Source organism: Mesoplodon bidens, assembly GCF_964165515.1.
Source record: "Mesoplodon bidens genome assembly, chromosome: 18".
Lineage (NCBI taxonomy): Eukaryota > Metazoa > Chordata > Mammalia > Artiodactyla > Ziphiidae > Mesoplodon > Mesoplodon bidens.
In genome coordinates, this window is record NC_138175.1 from 3,577,253 (window position 1) to 3,598,239 (window position 20,987).

At 51.9% G+C, this 20,987-nt stretch overlaps 1 long non-coding RNA gene across 3 annotated transcripts in view; it reads left to right on the forward strand.

Moving 5' to 3' along the window:
• Positions 1-20,987, forward strand: part of LOC308606025 — a 449,457-nt gene that overhangs the window by 173,703 nt on the left and 254,767 nt on the right. For all 3 annotated transcript variants that reach the window (XR_014013763.1, XR_014013764.1, XR_014013765.1), the window contains exon 2: positions 19,679-20,216. This is a non-coding gene — a long non-coding RNA (uncharacterized lncRNA). The remainder of the gene's footprint in view (positions 1-19,678; positions 20,217-20,987) is intronic.

The window sequence follows — 20,987 nt, forward strand, 5'->3', positions numbered from 1 at the left end:
CTTACAATGCTGCGTTAGTTTCAGGTGTACAGCACAGTGATTCAGTTTTTTTTGTTTTTATAAATTAATTTATTTTTGTCTGTGTTGGGTCTTCGTTGCTGTGCACGGGCTTTCTCTAGTTGTGGCGAGCGGGGGCTACTCTTCGTTGCAGTGCGCAGGCTTCTCATTGCGGTGGCTTCTCTTGTTGCGGAGCATGGGCTCTAGGCGCGTGGGCTTCAGTAGTTGTGGCTCGTGGGCTCTAGAGCGCAGCCTCAGTAGTTGTGGCGCACGGGCTTAGTTGCTCCACGGCATGTGGGATCTTCCCGGACCCGGGCTCAAACCCATGTCCCCTGCATTGGCAGGCGGATTCTTAACCACTGCGCCACCAGGGATGTCCACAGTTTTATACATATATATATTCTTTTTCAGATTCTTGTCCCTTGTAGGTTATTACAAGGTATCAAATATTGTTCCTTGTGTTATACAGTAGGTCCTTGCTGTTGGGTAATTGCAGTTTTAAACAGGGCTCTCAGAGATCATTGCCAGATTGCCTTCCGTGTGCTTCGAGGTCAGTGTTACTGTTTGTGCCCATTTTACAGGTGAGGGAACTGAGGCTCAGCAGGTAGTTGAATGAATACATGAAGGTTGTCAAGAGAGTGACGGGAGTCAGGTTTAAATCCACATGTGCCCGACGCCACTGTCCAGGCTCTTTTAACTATTTTTTTTTTTATTACTGGGTACGTTATGTTTTTTCCTAATCATTTAACGGGCTGTCTCACATCATGGCCATCCCCCACCCCGCCCCCGGCAGCAATTATTGTCCTGTTTATTGATGAGGAGATGGAGGCCCAGGAAGTAGTTTGCCGATGGCCCCACCAGGACCGGGCAGCTAGCCAGGACTGGCCGTTTCTGAGCGTGAGGTCAGCAGATCGTCCCACAGGCTCTGTCCTGCTGGGACCACCGGTTATATCTGATAGTGAAGGACCCTCCTCTCTGGCCAGATCTGTAAAAAGTGACAGAGTGACCTCTGACATGATTTGGTCTGCGAAGCTCCGGCCTGAGCCGGTCATAAAGCTGATAGCGTAAGATTTCAGTGAAGATTGAGGCGTTTATCGCAGGAAACCCTCCTTAATTGCTGTTAACTTAAAGCCCTCTGTCCTGCATGACCGCTGCAGGCCTTGATTTGCTCCTCAGGCCTCGGGGACAGAGAAGGGGACCAGATCCCTCAAGGGTCCCGAGGAGACGGGCAGCGGCCACTTGCTGTCTCTTCCACTTGTCTGTTGGTTTTTGTTTTTTAATTTCAAAAACAAAACGAACAGCGGTGTGGAAGTGGCTCGCTGGAGCCCGCTTGTGCCGGTCAGGGCTGGCCTTCCTGAGCTTCCCTGATTACAGCAGAGGCAGGCGGATTGGACTGCCTTTGTCGGGAGTAATGCGCCCTTGGCCGTGGGGGGAGCCTGAAGCTTTTCTCGGGATGGCTCACCGATGCCTAACCCAGCCTCCACCTTAAGAAATCTCATAGGGGAAGCTTTCTTCCTCTTATATCTATATTCAAGTACACCCCCCTTTTTAATTAGGAAGAAAGGATAGATGCTTGTTTTGACAAACCCAACCAGCAGAAATGAACGCGAACAAAGAGTACCCATTTCCCTCTCATGGCTCCACATCTTGCAGGGAGAACCACTGTTGTCAGACTGGGGAATAGCATCCAGAAGTTTCCAGTATTGGTTCAAGGCTTTTTATTTTGTACTTTCTTTACAAAAAGGGGGATGCTCTATACATAGTGGTCTCCAGCTTGCTCTTTCACTTACTGATTTACCATGGGCAAAGTCATTGTGAAAAATGTATTCTTTTCCAAGCAGACGACTGGATTAGTTCAGCGACTCCATCAGTCAGTGCCATTTTTAAAATCAGTCTTTTTTTTCGAGCGACAAGAGTCGCGTCACTCCACCCATTTCACCTTTTCCTTTGGCTGCCAGGGAACCCAAGCTAAATTCCATTTCTGGCCAAAGCCATCCATTCCCTCCTCTGTTCTCTCCTAGCATTCAGCAGGTAACACTACGCAGCACCTGCCATTTTGCTCTATTCCCTGCTCTAGGTTATAAACTTCTTGTTTATAATCCAGAGGAGACGAGTCGTTTCTCCCTCCATCCAGGGCCCAGCCTGTGCACAATGGATTTTGTTTAAAGGTTGGTGACAGTACCTAGAGGGCCCAAGGTCACCTGTTCCTCTGTTCTTTTTCACTGGATTTTGTTCTGTTAGGGTTGTTCAGTGATCCTGGTTTCTATTCTGCTGTTTATTTATTTATTGGCACGGCATGTGAGATCTTAGTTCTCCGACCAGGGATCAAACCCACACCCCCTGCAGTGGAAGCACAGAGTCTTAACCACTGGACTGCCAGGGAAGTCCCCTGCTTTGTTTTAAAGGATGTGTTAAATTATTTGGGGAACCAGGTGAGATTAAAGGAAAAAAAACCTTAAATATGTTGAAAAGTAAAGAAAGATCCATCAAAGCTATGGGAAGAACTGATCCGTCAATTCCAAATCATCCCAGAAGGATAGACGTTGCTTCCCCTGCATTTCTTCTTTCAAGTTAGAGAATTACGTCACCAGAAAACAAACAGAATGGCATTTACTAACTCAAAATTATTCTGCCTTTAAGAGTTATAACAAGAAAGCAGAAAGGAAGGAAGGGAGAGTTTCTATAGGACAAAAGCAGGTTGAATAAATGCAGTAACAGGAAGGAAGGAGCTATATCATAGAAGTGACTCCAAAAACAGGGCAAAGATCCTGATGTCAGGACAGCCTGGGCAGAGAGGGGCTGATCGTGATCCTCATTTATTCAAGCAACTGTCGGCACCTCCCGCCTGCCACGCCCCACGTTAGGTGATGAAAAGGACAGCCCAGGGCCCTTCCGAGACAGGGATCTTCCAGAATGTCTACACCCAAGGGCTCGGGGCATCAAGCTTTACAGGAAGGAGTGCAGGGAAGCATGTTGCTCTATACCCAGGATGTTTGGGGGACTTCAGGGAGAGCCTGGTAGAGCTGGGAGGGAGCCTGGAGACCAACAGGTGAAACTGCAGCGAAATGCTCCTAATTTCACTGTGGCCCCTAATGCCTCTGTGGAGGAGACCCGGGGGCAGTGCCTGCCCAGAGCCACCGCTCCCGGCCCTTTTCTCTGCACCCACCCCTTTCCAGAACCTGCTCCTGTCTATTTCACGTGAGCGCCAGCAACGCAGCCCTATCGATCAAGCAGAGCTGGACCACAGAATTCCTTTCCTTCCTCCTTGACAGATCACCCAGAGGGATGCTGTACCCCGTCAATGACACCAAGGCCAATGATGCCCAGTGATGCCCAGTGATATGCAGTGATCCCCAGTAGTGTCCAGTAATGCCCACTGATTCTCAGTGATGCCTGCATGTCTAGTACTTCTGAGTAATGCGGTGTGCAATGGTGCCCAGTGATGTCTGACGTCGACTGTGATGCCCGAAGGGCCCCCAGTGATGTCCAGTGGTGGGAGGGGCCCTTTCCGCAGCCCCAGCGCCAGCCCACTCTGAGCGCGCTTCCCCGGCCACACAGCCAGCAAGGCTTCCGGTTCTGTCCCCCTCACCTCCCTCAGATGGATCTCCTCCCCCTCCCCACACCCCGCCCCCAGTGCTCCAGCGTTTCAACCCCGCTCACGCTTGGGGACAGTTGTCATTACTCCAGCCCATCCGTGTTTAGCTCTCGTAAAGCCCTCCTGACAAATCCGTCCAGCTCTTTCCTTAATCATCCTGTTGCACTTCTCCAAACAACCTTCAATTTGTTGACATCCCCGGGTCGTGCAGCCAAGAGCTGTACACAGAACCCAGGTGCAGTTTCAACAGCCCTAGATAAGGCAGGGTTCAGGGGCGGCACCCCCTTCCTGGGCCCAAGGGTTCCTCGGCCGGTCCACAAGGACAGAGCCAGGACGGAGGGGGCCAGCTCCCAGGGAAATCTTCACCCGAGCAGATGGCGGTGTAGGCAAGGCTGCTGAGGCCGTCACTTGCCCTCAGTGTTCAGATAGTTTTATTGAGTACTTATTATTCGGTTGGTGTATGTTCATTGTAGAACAAATGGGAATCCACATATGCAGAAAGAAAAGGGGGGAAAACATCTGCAGTGCCCCAGGCACAACCAGCGCTGGCACTGCCTCACAGCCAGCCTGGGGCCGGGATGCACGCACGGACCCTGGGGTAACCGCCTGGGTCCAGGTTCCTGCATCTCTCTCTGCCTCGGCTTCCTCATTCCGGACAGAATGCTCATTGAGGAACCCAGTGCTGTGATTCTAAACCGGTTCCCATCGTAGGTGTGATCAGACAACTGTAACGTAGCCTTACCACGTGGACCGTGTCTCCAGCGCTCCCGGATCCATGCAGTTCTCTCCTTGCAGGGGGCGTTCCCTATGCGGTCGTGCTTCTAAAACGGGATTCCACGATTTATGGTGTCTCCTTCAACCTGTTTCTTAAAAACCTTACAGTGTATTGCGGACTTCCTATGTCAGCAAAGTCTCTTCTTCAAATTACATCGAATAGCGCAGAATGTTCCAGAGACTGAAAGTGGCGTGTTGGATAGCACTTTCTGTACGGATGGACTTTTAGGTCAGATGCAGCTTTTGGGCCAGGACAGGAGGCTTCAGTGGACATCTCCGCAACCTAAGCTGTGCTCACACCTTAGTTAGGCCCCGAGGGCCCGTGCCTGGAAGTACACGTGCGTGAATGAATATACTGCTGAACCGCCCTCCCTTCTGGAAGGTTCCGCCCGCTCGCCCACCCCAACAGTGCAGGACTGTGTGTCTTGGTGACACACTTTTTTTTTTTTTTTTTTTTTTTGCGGCACGCGGGCCTCTCACTGTTGTGGCCTCTCCCCTTGTGGAGCACAGGCTCCAGACGCACAGGCTCAGTGGCCACGGCTCACGGGCCCAGCTGCTCCGCGGCATGTGGGATCCTCCCGGACCGGGGCACGAACCCGTGTCCCCTGCATCGGCCGGCAGACTCTCCACCACTGCGCCACCAGGGAAGCCCTGGGTGACACACTTTTTAAAGCCTGATTTCCCCACATCATAGGCTCTCCCTCTGGGCCGCACACTGTAACACGTGGGAAATTCTTAAACGGAAAGTATTTTTGAAATAACTCCCTAGAGAGGTATAGTGGGCAGTCAGGCCTGAGGACCACCCAGAAGGGCATTCGCCTGCTCTCACACGCCCTTGTGCATGCCGTCAGCAAGTGTTTATAGAGCACCTACTGGGAGACACAGCCTTTTCCGGGCACGGGGGTTACAACAGGGAAGGGCGCTGCGTTCACGGCGTTTACATTCTCAGCTTAGAAACCAGACAAACAGTCGATACCCACGTGCTCTGCTGGGGAGAGAGGATGGTCTCTGCCTCTGCAGAGCAGCTCGGGAGTGAGCCCTGGCGCCGGGCGTCTTGCATGTTGTGTCGTACCCCTGTTGCCCGTCGGGAACAGCCAGCCTGCAGCGAAGGGTGGGCCACGCCCTGCACAATGAGGCCTTCGGGAGTCGTGGAGCGAGAGCTAAGGAAGCAGGGCCCGGGCTGCCTCAGGCTGCGTGCTGGCCGGCTGCCACTCCCCTCCGTGCTGGTGGCCGTGAGAGGTGAGGTCAAGGACCGAGACCTGCCCAACACAGACGCTGCCGCTGGTCACTGCCCACCTAAGGGTATCATCGCTGGTGGATGGGCCTCTCTGGGGAGCAGCGCAGGCCTGCGACCCCCTGCAGAGCAGCGAGGCAAGGACAGATGTGCTGCCCAGCACCTCCTCTCTGCCGCCTCCACCCCCTGCAATTCATTCGTTCCCAGACGGGTCCTGATGACTGCCAAGCCGGGACACACAGGCCCGGATGTTATTTACCAACCAACCCAGCCCCACAGCACGCATCACGTAGCACGTGCAGTCGAGTTGCTCATTCATTACTTCATTCACTCATTCATTCAGTCCTTTCTTCACTGCTCCATCCCTGGGCTGGCAGACCAGCACTTGCCTGAGCCCCCTCTGCTCGGAGCAGCTGCTTAACAAACGTGTGTCGGTTGTCGAGGGAATCAACTCATCCCGTCTGGGCCCTGAGCGTTCGTGGATCCTCATCCCTGTGCCAGGGACTGAGCTCAGGCTGGGGATCGAAGACGAAGAAAAGGTTTGGTGACCCGGCGGAGTGAGATGGGGGGAGAACGCGGGTCTGGATCAGAACCGTGGCTTTGCAGAGGGACGTTGGGCCTTGCCTGCAGGACATGAAGTTTCTGTGAGCCGTCAGCATTAGCAAATGCTTAATCATCCTCACTGGGGCAGAGACGCAGCCGTGTCACCGGCTTCCTAGGGCTTTAATTACACAGTTAGGATACTTCCCTTCAGGAGTCTGGAGGAGCCGAGAACATAAGCCACTCAGCTAGTTTGCAGTGAGTGGTTTTCCCTAAGAGAGGCTGCCTCAGCCCAGCTCTGGGGAAAGTCGGCCCTTTGATCAAACCTCCTCGGGTCTGTGAAAGTGCAGGGTCGGAGCTGCGGGGAGCCTGTTAACAAGGGCGGGGCCGGCCTCTGCCGCGGAGCCACAGATTCCAATGCCGGCCCTCAGGGGTCCCACCCCACGAGGCGCGCCTGGCAGACCCCCAATGCTCTGTGGAGAGAAGGAGCATCTCCAGAAATGCTAGTTTTTTCCTTTGAATTTTCATGTCCGTGGAAGACAGGAGTTCAAGACAGTAGAAGCCGGAGCAGGTCCCTCGTAGCAAAGCATCGGCTGCAGGTGCAAAATGCCACTGAAGCAGGAGAGATGTTTTGCCAGGAGAAAATCGAATATTCATAAAGACACACAAATGTATTCCTTTTTCCCTCAATGTGTCACTGTCTTATGAGTGAGCAATTTGTGCATTTGGGGACTGAATGGGGCTGAACCGAGGCGAGCGCCAGGACCACCCAGATGTCCCTCATTTCCAGAAGAAGCCTCAGGTATTCACGTCGGCGGCCGTGGGGCTCCAGGGCTCAAGATGTTGGCGGCCTGGGGAACACGATGAGGAGCACAGGGACCTGGGTCTGGAGTTAGCACATCGTACGGGGCGGGGCGGGGTGGGGGGGACAGACGGACAGAGAGACAGACAGAGAGAGACATCCCCGGAGCGGAGGCCGCGTCCTGCTATAGTCTTCGCCCATGCGTGGCTCTCGTCTCCTCTTCCTGCTGTGTCCTGTCTCCACGTGTGCACGTCCAGGGCTGCAGCGCCCGTCATTTCAAACAGACAACACCGGCGTGACCCTGAGAGACTCAGAATTTGTCTATTTTGCAGCCTTCAGCGGAAGTTTCCAGGGGCAGCTTCATCCAGCTGCGTTCACTTTTCCCATCTGCAGTGCTTTAAAAACCGAGGTGCCACCCCCTGAATCCACCCGCACAGATTTGGGGGACCCAGGGCCCCGGCTTCTCACCCCAGAGCCTTGGATGTGAGAAGAGAACCCAGCGTCCCGTGGGTCTTCAATGGGACCACGCAGCTAGATGAGGGGCATGGTTCCCGCCATCCCAAGTCAGGGGTCTCCTGGCACAGCTTCTGGGACGGAGGGCGGCTCTGGGGAGTTATTTGTGTGTTGGGACTCTTTGGCGATCTTTTCTGAGAGGAGACAAACGACACACCTCTTACACTTGGTGGTCGTTGTTTGCAGACAGGAAAAACGGAGCCAGAGGGCTCGTGGGTCTCAGCTGGCTGAATGTAAGACCAGCATCTGTGGGAAAACCAAGGACGAAGTCACGGGCAGCGGCCCTGAGCCCCGGCCAAGCTGCCACCTTTCCCTGGAGCGTCCAGGGGGTTCAGCCACGGGAACGTCGGGTTAGAACAGGGACCGCATGTCCTGAGAAGGCTTGGGAGGCTGGTGCAGCCAGAAAACTGAGCTTGAGGACAGATGTGGGACCTGCATGAAGGGGTTGGCATGCTTGAGGAAGAGGAGGAGGAGAAGGGGAGAGAGGGTATCCTATGCTCCGTTTTCCCTGGACCCTCCCAGAAGCCGACAGCAAGGGGCTCCTAAGTGCATGAACAGCTCCACAACCCCTGCGTTAAACCCGTGAAATGGTGGAGTGCGACTTGGTATGACTCGGGCCCCTTCCGGCTCTGATATTCTGGAATTCCATGTAATCGTCCCCACACTGGGTCACACCCAGGCTAGCAACACCCATGGAATCGTGCCCTGCGTGCGCACCGCATTCGCAGTAAAGGAGTATCATTTCATTACAAGAACAGATCATTATTATTGCCGAGTGGAGGGCCAGCGGGGCCCGAGGGTTATTGAAACCATACTTCCAAGGGCTACCAGCTCCTGTACGAAGACATGGATCTCTCCTCCCGGGCAGCTAAGCCTGGAGAAATCCGCTTTTAATTACCCATCGGCATTGACTAAATGTACCATAGCTGTCTTATCACATTTAAGGAACATGTCTACTTAAGATATTTAATTTAAAATGATATCCTTTATTTCCTCATGGTTTCCGAAGTTTATGTTAACTTTAACCTGCTAGTTTGCAAATGCATTCTCTCTTTGATTACCTCAAGTCCCACACGTTTATCTCCAATTACTTCAGCGGTGATACCCAAGCTCAGTTTTTTCGGCACTGCCGTGTCCTCGTGCACCCAAGTGATAACAGTCCTGAGTTGGGGACTTCCCTGGTGGCTCAGTGGTTAAGAATCCGCCTGCCAATGCAGGGGACACGGGTTCGAGCCCTGGCCTGGGAAGATCCCACGTGCCACGAAGCAGCTAAGCCCGTACACTACAACTACTGAGCCTGCGCTCTAAGGGCTGTGAGCCACAACTACTGAAGCCCGTGCGCCTAGAGCCCATGCTCCACAACAAGAGAAGCCACCACAATGAGAAGCCCATGGATCGCAACGAAGAGTAGCCCCCATTCACCGCAACTAGAGAAAGCCCGCGCGCAGCAACGAAGACCCAACGCAGCCAAAAATAAATAAATAAAATAAATAAATTTATTACCAAAAAAAAAAAACAGTCCTGAGTTGGCCTGGCACCCTGAGAGACTGGCCAGGCTTTCTGACACGCGGCGATTACACTGCTGGCTGACCCTGCTAGTGCTTGCTGTGTGCCAGGCATGGGGGAGGGGTCTGAATGCACCATCTCGTGGCGTCGACCCAAAACCTAGTGGGTAGGTGCCATTGTACACCCATTTGCCAAGGAGGAGGGTGAGGCCCTGGCCACACAGCTGCCCTTTTAAACATGGTGCCCATCTGGACAGATGTCATGCCACGGCCCCAGCACAGGGCACACGGGAGAATGCCCAGCACTGCTGAAGAGCAGCCCAGGGTGGCCAGAGCAGGCATCATGCAGTCCACTCTGCAGATGGGAACACCCACGCCCAGGGTGCTTGCCTTGCCCAGGTCACTTAGCTAGTAGGTCATGTCCACTTGGACATCGCTGATGCCCTCCCTCCTTGCCCCTCTCCCTGGACCATCACAGTCCTTATCATGTCTCTGCCAATGGGGACCATAGTCAGGCCTGGGCTGGGGGGCAAGGGATGGACTTGGGAGCTTGCTGCCCAGGTCGGGAGGGGCAGGACCAGGTCTGACCTGCAAGTTTGACAGTGGGGTCCAAGGGCTTACGCCCCACACGATGCTGCCGCCCGACACTGAGGCAACACTTCTGTCTGCTTCTGGAGCAGCCCTCCAGACGGAGGAGCAGCAAACCTCAGCACACCTTCTGTCTGTACTCGTGGATTATCTGATTTAAATGACATCTTTCCCCAAAGGCAGTGTGAGTCGTACAAATTCATCCCAGTTTATCCGACTGGTCACCATCATCACTTTGCCTGAGTATCTTCAGGTTTGTTCTGTTTCAGGGAACGAACTGCCTCTTTTGAATTTTATAAACATTAGTTAACAGATTTTTTTTTTAGATGAGAAAATGTGTGACTATTTCTACATAGAAGAGCATGACGTATGAGGATGACAGCGCAGCGTCTACGAGCATGGACTCCGGGGCTGAGCTGCTGGGTTGGGTCTGAGACAGGCTGTCAGCCATTCCTGCCTCTGTCTCTGCCTCCGCAGAGTGGAGGTGACAAGCGTTACAAGTTAGGGTTGTCATGAGGACTAAATGGGTTCTACATGAGGGCTTAGCAACTCCCTAACACTGAGTGATTGTCCCGTCGGTGTGAGGTTTATTATTATTATTAATTAATCAACAAGTATACTGCATTATGCCAGGTATTTGGTCAAATGCAATCTCAGAAATAGGAACCCTTGTGCCTTGCTGGGGACTATGAAATGGAACCCTACTTGGGAAGCTTCCTTCCTGATCTTTTAAATCCCCACAGTGCGATGGCTCTCTCAGGTCCGTGGGTAGGTAGTGGGTTTTCTTCCCCCTTTGCTGAACAGTTGATTCAGTTTAGAATATGAAATTGTAACGTAAAGGATTCCCAGACTTTTAGTCATGAAAGTCAAGCCATATCCATTTCGTCCATTCTTATTGAAGCCTCTGGCCACCGATCTCTATCCTAAAGTTCTGTCTGCATCTCGGGATTTTCCACGAGAACTAAGAAAGCACTTCATCATAAGTAATGTACTGAACGTGCCCATGTGCCAGCGTGTGCCGACGAGTGTCTGCGCCCCATTTCCTTTCTGTGAGGCAGGTGCCCCATTTTACAGATGAAGAAACTGAGACTTTCGGGAGTTTGGTGGATTTTCCAAGGGCACACATGGAGCCTGAATGCTGAAGTGGGGCCTTACACTGTAAGGGAATGAAATTACTAACCAAAGACCGCGAATCTCAGAGATAGGCGCCCTGCCGTTGCTAATCCCATCACGTAGCTGGCAGTACATAACACCCTGTGGGAGAAACAAGTGTGACTATCTTAGTTCTCCCCAGACCAGAACAGTGCTCATTTTGTAACTCTTTTTTTTTTTTTTTTCATTTACTTATTTATTTTTGGCTGTGTTGGGTCTTCATTGCTGTGCGCGGGCCTTCTCTGGTTGCTGCGAGCGGGGGCTACTCTTCATTGCAGTGTACGGGCTTCTCATTGTGGTAGCTTCTGTTGTTGCAGAGCATGGGCTCTAGGCGCACAGGCTTCATTAGTTGTGGCACGTAGGCTCAGTAGTTGTGGCTCACCGGCTCTAGAGCACAGGCTCAGTAGTTGTGGCGCATGGGCTTAGTTGCTCCGCGGCATGTGGGATCTTCCCGGACCAGGGCTCAAACCCATGTCCCCTGCATTGGCAGGCGGATTCTTAACCACTGCACCACCAGGGAAGCCCCTGTAACTCTTTTAAGTGTGCTAAATATATATTGCAGATTTACACTACCTGTAAAATCTAAAAGTTTCACTTTTTGGGGGTCACACTTTCCTTTGTGATGCCCTCAATCTCGTAAGTTTCAGAGAGAATTTTTATGGTTTCTCAATTTTAGCAAAAACAAACCTTTTCCCCCTTGAATGTCAAGAGTGAGCACTCAAAAAAAATGTTGTATGATCTTCCCAGAATTATGGATTGAAGGGATTCAGGCATAATTTTGAAGTTGGGTCACCAAGGATCCTATTAATTAATTAAATGCTGGGACCCTAGAATCCCTAAGGGGCTCAGTAAGGGCTCAGGGGCTGGGAACCCCTGAAATTGGTGTGGACTCTGGCAATGCTCTCTCTGACACGGCCTCCGTGCTTTCTCTCCTCTTTTCTCAGTGTAGGTCATGACTCACAGACACACTGAGGACAGGCCACCCTAGCCCCCTCCCTGGCAGGGGCGCCCCTCACCACCACCCCACAGCACGCTTATTCCAGACTTAGCTCCAGACCCCACCTCGCATCTCACAAGGAAAGGGTCTGGCCACTCCCCTTCCTCTGGTGGCTATCGGGTCAATATTTGGAATCCACCAGGAAGTAGGTACTTGGGTTAAAAAAAATGTCTAATATTTTTGAACTAATTTCAGGAAATCACAAATAACCATTCCAGAGCAGCTATTCTATTTTTTTCCACCGGTAAAGGAAGTTTGCACACTTTAAAACATTTTTTTTCATAGAGGAATAATAAAATAAATTATGGCACATCCATAGGATGGCATATTAGGCAACCATTAAAATGATGTTTATAAACGACCTCTAATGACTTGGGAAAGTGCTTATGAGGTACTGACAGGTGAGAAAAGCACAGTATAAAATTCCTGACACTGGCTTTGTAAAGCATGCATCTTTATAACACACACAAACACACATACACACACACACACTCACTTGAAAAAAAACAGATTGAAAAGAAGTTTACCACCATGTTAACAGCAGTCACGTCCGCGTGGTGGAATGTCATATCACTTTAACTTCCTTTTTAAACTCTCCTAAATTTTCTCGCAAGAAAGAGCGTTCTATTTATAAAAGAAACCAAAGGATTATAACAAAACACAGTCTCTCTAAAAGAAAAGATTGTTGAATCAAGGTACAAAGAAAAAGTTAGCAGCGATCATGTCAGTAGGAAGGTTTCAAAATGACCTTTAACAACGTAAATCCAAGTCTGCAAGTTTTATTTATACGTTTGAAAACTGGCAGAACCCGTTACATATGCTTCTTTATTTCACATTTAAGAAACTAAGTGGAGGAATCCGATTCTCGTCTCCTCGTCTGCTATAAAACACGTGGACGGTTCAGTTTCGGTGAGCTCTGAGCGCTGTCCAGGCTAACCTTCTTCCACTCCCCACTCTGTGTACCTTGGTATAAAGGTCCAGGGGATCAAGATTCCAGCCCAGTTTGTGGGGTGGCCCACAAGGGAGAGAGGAGGATCCCCATCCAGGCTAATCGCTTCTCGTTTTGTCTAAAAAGCAAGAGAGGCTGATGCTGGCCTTGGGAGGGGGTTTCCAGAAGGTACGGAGCGCGAGGTGGCGGGTCACCACAGTCACGCTTTGTCTGATGTTCCAGGCCAGAGGCAAGCCCCCGGAGCCTGGCAGGAAGGGCCCCACCCCCAGAGTAGCCCCTCGCCAGCCCCACTCCCTTGCCCACTGTTTGTCCCAAGCTGGTGAGTCTGGATGCAGCCCCTGGGGTCAGCGCCAAGGCGGGGCGCTACCTCGCAGAGCTCACGCAACGGCCCTCGGCTGAGGGTGGAGTAAACAGACTCTCCTTAAAGGTCACTTCTTCAGGCTCTGGCTCCAGTGACCGGAGGAAGCTGCAATCATTTTTCAGGGCTGTAAATGCCAAAAGAAAAACGCACTGAGTCACAGCTTTCCTCCGTGCCCCTGGTCAGCGAGCGCCTCTCACAAGGCATTTCCTTGCCAAATAAAGCTTTTTTTTTCCCGCCTGAACCCGGAATAGACCTCGAGTAACCTTTGCTCAAAGGTCTTGGGATGCAAGCTTTTAAATTTAGTTTGCAAGCCACGGAGGTTCCCAGCTAGCAGATTTTACATGAAAAGATTTGGGCCCAGGGTGGCATCTTTACATTAAAAGGGCTCACAGTGTGCACTTTTGTTTAGTTTGTTTGTTTTTTGGGTTTTTTTTCAGTGTTGTTTGGTTTGGTTTGAAACAAAATGAAAGATTAAATTTTGATGGCCCAACCTTCCTCAGTATAGAAGCAGCCCATAGCTGAACCTGTTACTTGTATGTCCTGAGGACAGACAGGTGCTCAAGCAAAGCAGAAAGGACCAGAGAGATGAAATTTAAGGATTAATTTCGGTGAAACTGAGAAGCATCCTCTCCAACTAAATGTGTCTTCCCCGCTGTCCAATTCACAGACAACCATCTCATGATGAACAGGCCCCCTTCAAAAAAATGCATAATTACTCCTGGTAAAGTACAACTACTTAATTTGTTGGACTAATTCATACTAAAGTGTGACTGACTGATGCCAGGCCTGACCCACCAAGAATGACGTTTTGAAGAATAACGTGAGGCCTAGGTAGCTGGGAAAGAGGTGTCAGGTAGTCAGAAAGTCTAGGTCAGAGAGTGGACAAATGAGGTCCTTGTGTAGCGTGCCTGTGTTTTGCTTAAGGGAATTTCTGCAGGTAGAAAATCTAATCTCTAAAAACAGCTCCCAGTGGAAACAGAAATAGGAGTGAGTGCTTTGGATTAATTTGGGGTCTACATCAATTAAGTTATCCTTTAGACGTTTTTTCCCCTCATGTGTAAGCCAGAAGCTGATGGGCCTGAGTCAGGGGTCATCTTTGAGGCTGGGCCGGCCTCCTGCATCTCCATGGCCCCAGCAGCCAGCAGGGCTTTGTGTGGAAAGACACCCAAACAAAATGGGTGTCTGACGGTGGCTCTAGTTTCCCTGGGCACTTGAAGACAGTGTCTGTAGGAGAAGAAGTCTTTTAAAAAATCTATAGTTTGAGACAGCACTTTCTAAGTTAGATTTCTAACCAGGTTGAAGTTTCCTTTGTGAGCCTTTTAAGTGGTGCGGTTTCCACGTGTTTGAGAAACAACACAACTCAGCTACTCACTCTGCTTCTTCATAGCTGTGTGACCCTCAGCAAGTCCCTTCATCTTTGTGTCTCAGTGACCTTGACCGGAACAAAGAGGGAGGCTGTGATCCGTGCTTCCAGCATTGTTGGAGGCTTGAGACGCTGTTCGCTGAAGGGTTTAGCGCAGTTCCTGGTGTGACACGGCTGTTCCCCATGTACTGTCTTTTAAGGGTTAACAGCAGAGCTGGGAATGCAGTAGACCATCTTGAGCAGTGGTAAGCTCCCCATCTGTGGGAGTATTCAAACACCAGAGCCAGGATGATCTCTTTTGAGAGAAAGAGTTGAGCTGATTCAAGTATTCAGTGGCTGGGTAGAGGGATATATGAGGGGTGGGCGGTCTGCGGGAACCCGTTGGCCGTTAAAGACCTTTGCAATATGAAGTTCTAGGACTAAATAGATGCCCCAGTTCACAGGTGCATAAATGACAGAGAAAAACATGCAAACGAGACCATGAGATGCTACTTTGTACCTACGGTATTGGCGGAGGGAAAGGATGGGGTGGTGTCCAGTGGGAGACAGGAATGGGAACAGGGACCAGGAGTAGGTGGCTTGTGGAAGGAAAATTGGTAATTCCTTGTTTGTGGATGGCTTGCTATGAACACATCTATATTTTAAACGTGAAAGCCTTATATTGGTTACCCCACCTCTAGGAATTGACCCAAGGAAATACTTAGGCAAATACTTAGTGCAATGGATGTTCGTTGTAGCCTTGTTTATAATACAGAGCAGCAAAACTTGGAAAAAGTCTGAGTGCCATCCCTGGAGTTTGTGGGACACTCTACAGCTATGTATAGATGATGTGGATCTTTATTTACTGACGTGAAAATATATCCATGCCCTATCGTTGAGCTGAAAAGAAAAGCAGGTCAACTGCAGGAGGTAGGAGATGACCCCATTTTTGTAAAATAGTACCCATTGATCTCTATGGGTATAGTTTGCATAGATAAACATTTAATGTAATTTTACCAAAATATTATTTCTGAGTGATGAGATTTTAGGAGATCATCTCTTTTTTCTCTATATTTTGATGATGTTTTGGCAATTTTTAATAAGAAACATTTATTAGAGTTTTAAAAGAGTATCTATGTCCTAATTTTGAAAATAAAAGTGAACTAACTCGCCGAGCCCTAAACGGTCTCATCTGGCCCGATCCATCTAATAAGACGACATTCCAGGACAGGGAGCTTGCAGTGACGGAAGACAGTTGACGGATGGCAGAGCCCTCCAGCCTATCTGGGCTGATGGGCTGATAACCCCTCGCACGGCCTGGCTCGCTTCAGACCACAGGGCTGGCCGCAGACCCCGAGGTCCCCAGCCTCCCTCAGAAGTAAACAGGAAGCAGAGGCAGGGCTGAGAGCTGGCGGCGGAGGACCTGCCTTCCCGGCCGAGAGCAGAGAAGACCTGGGCCCCTGGCTCGGCACAGCCTGAAATTCCCAGGAAACAGGCAGCAGGCGTGGACACGGGGGCTGTGGGGGTGTGAGTCGTGGATCGGGCTCCTGGCATCACTCGAGGGCAGGGACCGAGGGGGACACCAGTGGACCCTCGAACAGAGGGACAGGACAGAGAACACAGAGACCAGCCAAGGGAGAAACAGGATGACAGAGCCACTTTATTGGGGCCATTTCAGGAACTAAGGATAGGAATGGGGACATCAAAAGAGAGGACACTGCAAACTGCTGAGCTCCCCCCTCAGCCTGGGGGTGCTGGTCGCAGTCACCCACTGCCACCCCAGATGACTGATGACATCTTCCGGGGTTCTCCTAGCTGCGCTCAGGCTGGACACTGGGAAAACAGAATCCCATTTGTTCTAATAACCACGTGGGGTTTTAAGGGTGATTGAAGGACCACATGGATGTAAAATCACTAAAACATGTAAAATGCTGCACCGAGACACGGCACCACGTTTCTGTTCTGGAATTAGTTTGAGTGAATTAAACCAAATCGTAGGTTACTTTGAGCTTAAAAAAAAAAAAAAAACTCACAGAAATTATCTGTCCAAAAAATGCTCTAAGAGACTTCATGGAAAGTATCCTCTTTGTAAGGTTCATTTCATCTTCCATTCATTCATTCATTCCTCAATTATGTATTGAGCTCTTCCTATGTTCCAGACTGTTCCATCCCAGACGACAGTGCAGTGAACAAAAGACAGAAAGCCCTGACTCCGCACTGTTCATTTTCTGCAGGAAACAACGGACACTTGTGGGAAGTTTGTAAAAGACATGGCCCCGCAAAGCCACGGCAGCCAAGGGTTACATGGCTGATCGATACTGCAGGGGTGGCTGGTACAGTATGGTCCTCATTCCAGGACGCAGGGCAGGATGGATGCTTGTGAAAACACGAGCTAAAACCCAGGGCTTGGAATTGACTCCACAGTGTCAGGTTTCTGCAGCCTAACTTCCCAGCTTGTGTGTTTCCAAGATGAGCGGTTCTCGGAGCTGTTTTGTGACAAAAGACACAAAAATATCTACATACTACAAAAATACCTTAAAATAGGATTTATCAGAAAGCAAGTTTTGTAGGGCTTTCCTTTTTGTATTATCGTTATTTTTTTTTTTTGCCATGCTGTTGCTTGTGCAATACTTTGTGAAGACTTTAAATTGAGAGTTTGAGAATAGCCATTCTCCCCATAATGACAATAATAAAAGCCAACTGACTATGAGTCAGGGACAGCTCTCAGTGCTTGGCATTTGTTAACTCACGTGATCTTCACAATTATTACCCGCATTTTACAGATGAGGAAACCAACGAGGCACACAGAGAGGTTAAGTAACTTGCCCCAGGTCACACAGTGGGCAAGGGGCGGAGCTGGGATTTGAATCCAGGCCTGTGGGCTCCATCATCTCTGTAATCCCTTTACTGTACAGCCTCCAACTGTGGGCAAGGGTGAAGACGAAACGGGAGTCACTGGTACTGAAGCCGGCTTGGTGTCAGGCTCTGCTGCGTCATCTGCATTCTCATCTCTAATTAGCCCACACTCTGGGGGGCTAAGTCCCAGCTCCATCCCCATTTTACTAGTGAAGGGGACACCAAGCGCCCCACCCACCGGAGATCACAGACCCAGTGAGTGGAGGGCGCATGACACAGACCTGGTGTGACACAGTGGCTGTGTCTTCCCATAGAAACAAAACATAGAACATAGAAAACGTAGAAAACATATAAAAACAGAATAGCATCACTGCGTCCAATCATGGTTTAATGTGGATTGCATGAGTCCTTGAGTCCTTGGAGAGGATAAACTTTTGGGGGAGGAAAAAAAAAAAACCTGCCTTAAAAAAAACCCCAACCCAACTTAGCTTTTCTCCCGGGAAGAGCCACCAGCTTCAGAGAGCTTACGCTGCAAGCCTGTGGCGTGCTGGAAGTTCGCAAACACAGAGAGGCGCCGGCTTGGGAGCCTCGCCGGGGAGAGGATTAATCAGGGCGTGTTTGCTGCACACCCTGGGGGCTGCACTGAGACTGTGCCCGGGCCCGAGAGGCAGGGTGAATACTGCTGGCATGTGGGGCCTCACCGTCCATCCCGAGGGCCGCCGGGAGGCTCCTGCCGCAGAATTCCTCCTCCTCGTCGTCGTCCTCGCTCTCTTCCCGGATGTCAGGCTCAAAATGCAGCAAGTGAAACTGGTTTCTTTGGGGCCGGACCGCTTTCCCCGTCCCTGCGCCGGGCAGCCGCCTCTGGATCGCATTAAGCTGCGTAAATAACAAGGCTGTTGTCAGATTCCCCCTGGTGAGGAGAGGGCACAGGGGGAGCCCCGGGGCGTGACCTTCGTGTTTCACAGCAGGAGTCAAAACGCCTCCCGGCCGTGGAGGGTCTGTGTTGTGCTTGCACTGGGCCCTGACAGGCAGATGTGTTTCCCGCGCGCGGCAGCCGGGGGGCAACGCGGGGATTTGCTGGCTCCGTCTGTCTGTCTGGTGGGACCGCGAACCTCCCTGGTTTGGGCGGCCCCCTGGGGACGGGGCTGCGTGGCCGCTGTCTGTGGCAATGACAGGGGTGTTTGTGGTGGGGACTCCTGCGTGGCCGGGGGAGGTGCTCAGGAAGCAGGGGTGTCACGCTCCCCCCCCGCCAGATCCCGAAGATGCAGGGAGGCTGGCGTTCCCTCTTCCCCGACCCATCCTGCTTGGGGCAGCTGCCTACAGGTACATGAAATGTAGAATAAGGCAGGGTCCAGGGCTCTGTTTCCAGCTTCCGCTCCTAACCCAGGTCCTCACCCTGCTTCCCCGGGCACAAGGGCCAAGCTCAGAGGCTCAGTTTGAAGTGGTTGCTTTCGGTGTCCTTGTTGGTTGTTTCTCCAGTTTTTAAGAGACTCTGCAATCTATGTTAGTGGTGTTTAAAAGAAAAAAAAAAGGAAAAGGCGTGGGGAGTGAGACATAGAAGAAAGGGAGGGAGAAGGAAAATGAGATAGAGGCAGATTTACTGCTCACCTACTATGTACTGAGCACCTGCTCACAACCCTCCTGGTGACAGGGTTATAGGCCCATTTCACGGATGAGCAAACTGAGGTTCCAGGAGATTAGTAACTTGCCCAGATCACACCCACACGTAGGGTGGGATCCAGCCAGGATTCAACCTGGAAGTTCTAGTGAGTGGAGGCCCCAGAAAGAAAACAACAGTCACCTCACTTTTCATGACGGAATTCCGATGAGTTCCTTCCTTCTCCAGCTGGGTCATTCCTCTATATCGTGTCAGTATTGCTTTGTTCCCCTCTTTATATTTGCAAGGCACAGCAAGGCCTGTTTTAGCAAGAAAATGATTTCAGGGCCCCTCCTCCATGGAAAGCCTTTCTTACCCTTATAATTATTCACTAGTAACTAAATACCATCCCAAGGAACAGGGCAAAGTGGTAGAAAGAACCCTGAGGGATGAGACCCTGTCTTTCCTCTCTGCCCAAGACGGCGGAGTCTCTCCAGCACCCGTTTATCTCCACCCACGGATTAAATGAGGAGCTTCTCCCGCTGTAACGGGTCTCTCTGGGGCTTTGCCTGTGTGACCTCATTCCATCCTGAAAACAACTGTAGGCCCATTTTCCAGGTGGGGAAACTGAGGGCTGGTACACCAGTCAGGTGCTTCAGGGGCCAGGGGCCTGGGCCTGAGAGGCTGACTCAGAGTCACGGATGGATTCTCACTTGATGGGGTTCCCAAAGGGTTTATGGCATCGAAGTTTGGAGCCCCGGCCAGGGCTGCTCTGACCTCCGGCTCTCCACCGCATCGACCTGTCTAGTTGTCTTAGGTCTCCTCATTCTCCGAGAACCTCATGCACATCTGCTTCTTGTCTGCTTCTCCCCGCAGATTACGAGGACTCTGTCTGTCCTTGGTGTCCCTCATCACCTCCTCGGAGCCTGGGCTGGTGACCCCGCGTAGTAGGTGCTCGATAAAAATGGACTGGATGGTGCAAGGAGATGAAGTGGGCAGCAGTGCAAAGTTCAAAGGCTCGGCTCGCACCTGATCCTCCCAGGGAGGGCTCCCCGAGCCCCAGGAATGGAAAACCCTCCCCTTATATGGGGGGGACTGCCATCCGCCTCACTCTGATCTGCAGAACCGCAACCATGACGGGGGCTTCAAAGCACGTCTGCCAATAGATCAAGCCTCCTCTCAGCCATGACAGCCCCCCACTGCTCACCTCCCCAAATAAACCTGCGTAATGAAGACAGATGGCTCTGGTCAGCGCCGGCCGCGCTGGGAGCGGAGCAAAGCCTGCAGATGGGGCCGGGGAGGCCCGAGGCCCCACCCCCCACCCCAGAGCGGTGTCTGGGGTGTCACCAGGATGGACACTAACCTGCACCCCCTCCATCGCCCCCGGGGGCAACGTCTCTGTTTGACAAGCCCGGTGAGTCAGGAGATGGGCCCCTTCCAAGGCATCCAGGGACTCGGGAGCCCCCTGGGACATGAGCCCCTCGGCTCCCGCACACCTTGTGCCCGCGGGAGTGGAGGGTGGCTGGCGGGACCCAGGGCCTCCTGTTGGTGAGGCTTTCTGGATGCAGCCTCCTGGAGCCGTCTCTGGGCAGCAAAGGTGCGGCCACCGGCATTCCCCAGGAGGGTGCAGGCCGCTGGCCGCAGGGGGGACAATGGTAACGAGGGTCCCAAGGGGCGAGCCATGAGCCCCGGGAAGCAGGCGTCCACACACCCTGCACACCAGCAGCTGTTATCACCGCAGCTTACAGGCAGGGAAACTGAGGCCTGGAGGGATGCCTGCGGAATCCAGCACAGGCACGCAGGGCCCGGTAGGAGGGCACCCACGCGGGTGTCTAGGCGCTTCTCCCAGCCTCCGGGGGCACGGAGGAAACGCAGTGAGCAGAGGCCTGCGTGCCTGCCTGCGTGCGTGGAGACAGGCGGGCAGGCGACGCCTGTGTGGTCCGAGGGGGCTTCGTGTGTGTGGTCCGCCACCAGCCCGACGCTGATCATCTGTCCAAAGGCTGCTAACTGCCTGCCCGGTGACCAGTCTGTTTACTTTAGTCCTGTCTGCACCAACTGAACTCAGAGAGCTGTCTCTCTCCAGCTGGACCTCCTCAGGGGGAGAGGGAGCAAGGGAGGGAGGGAGGGAGGGGGAGAGGAAAGGAGAGAGAGATGGGGAGGGAGGGGGAGGGGGAGATGGGGAGGG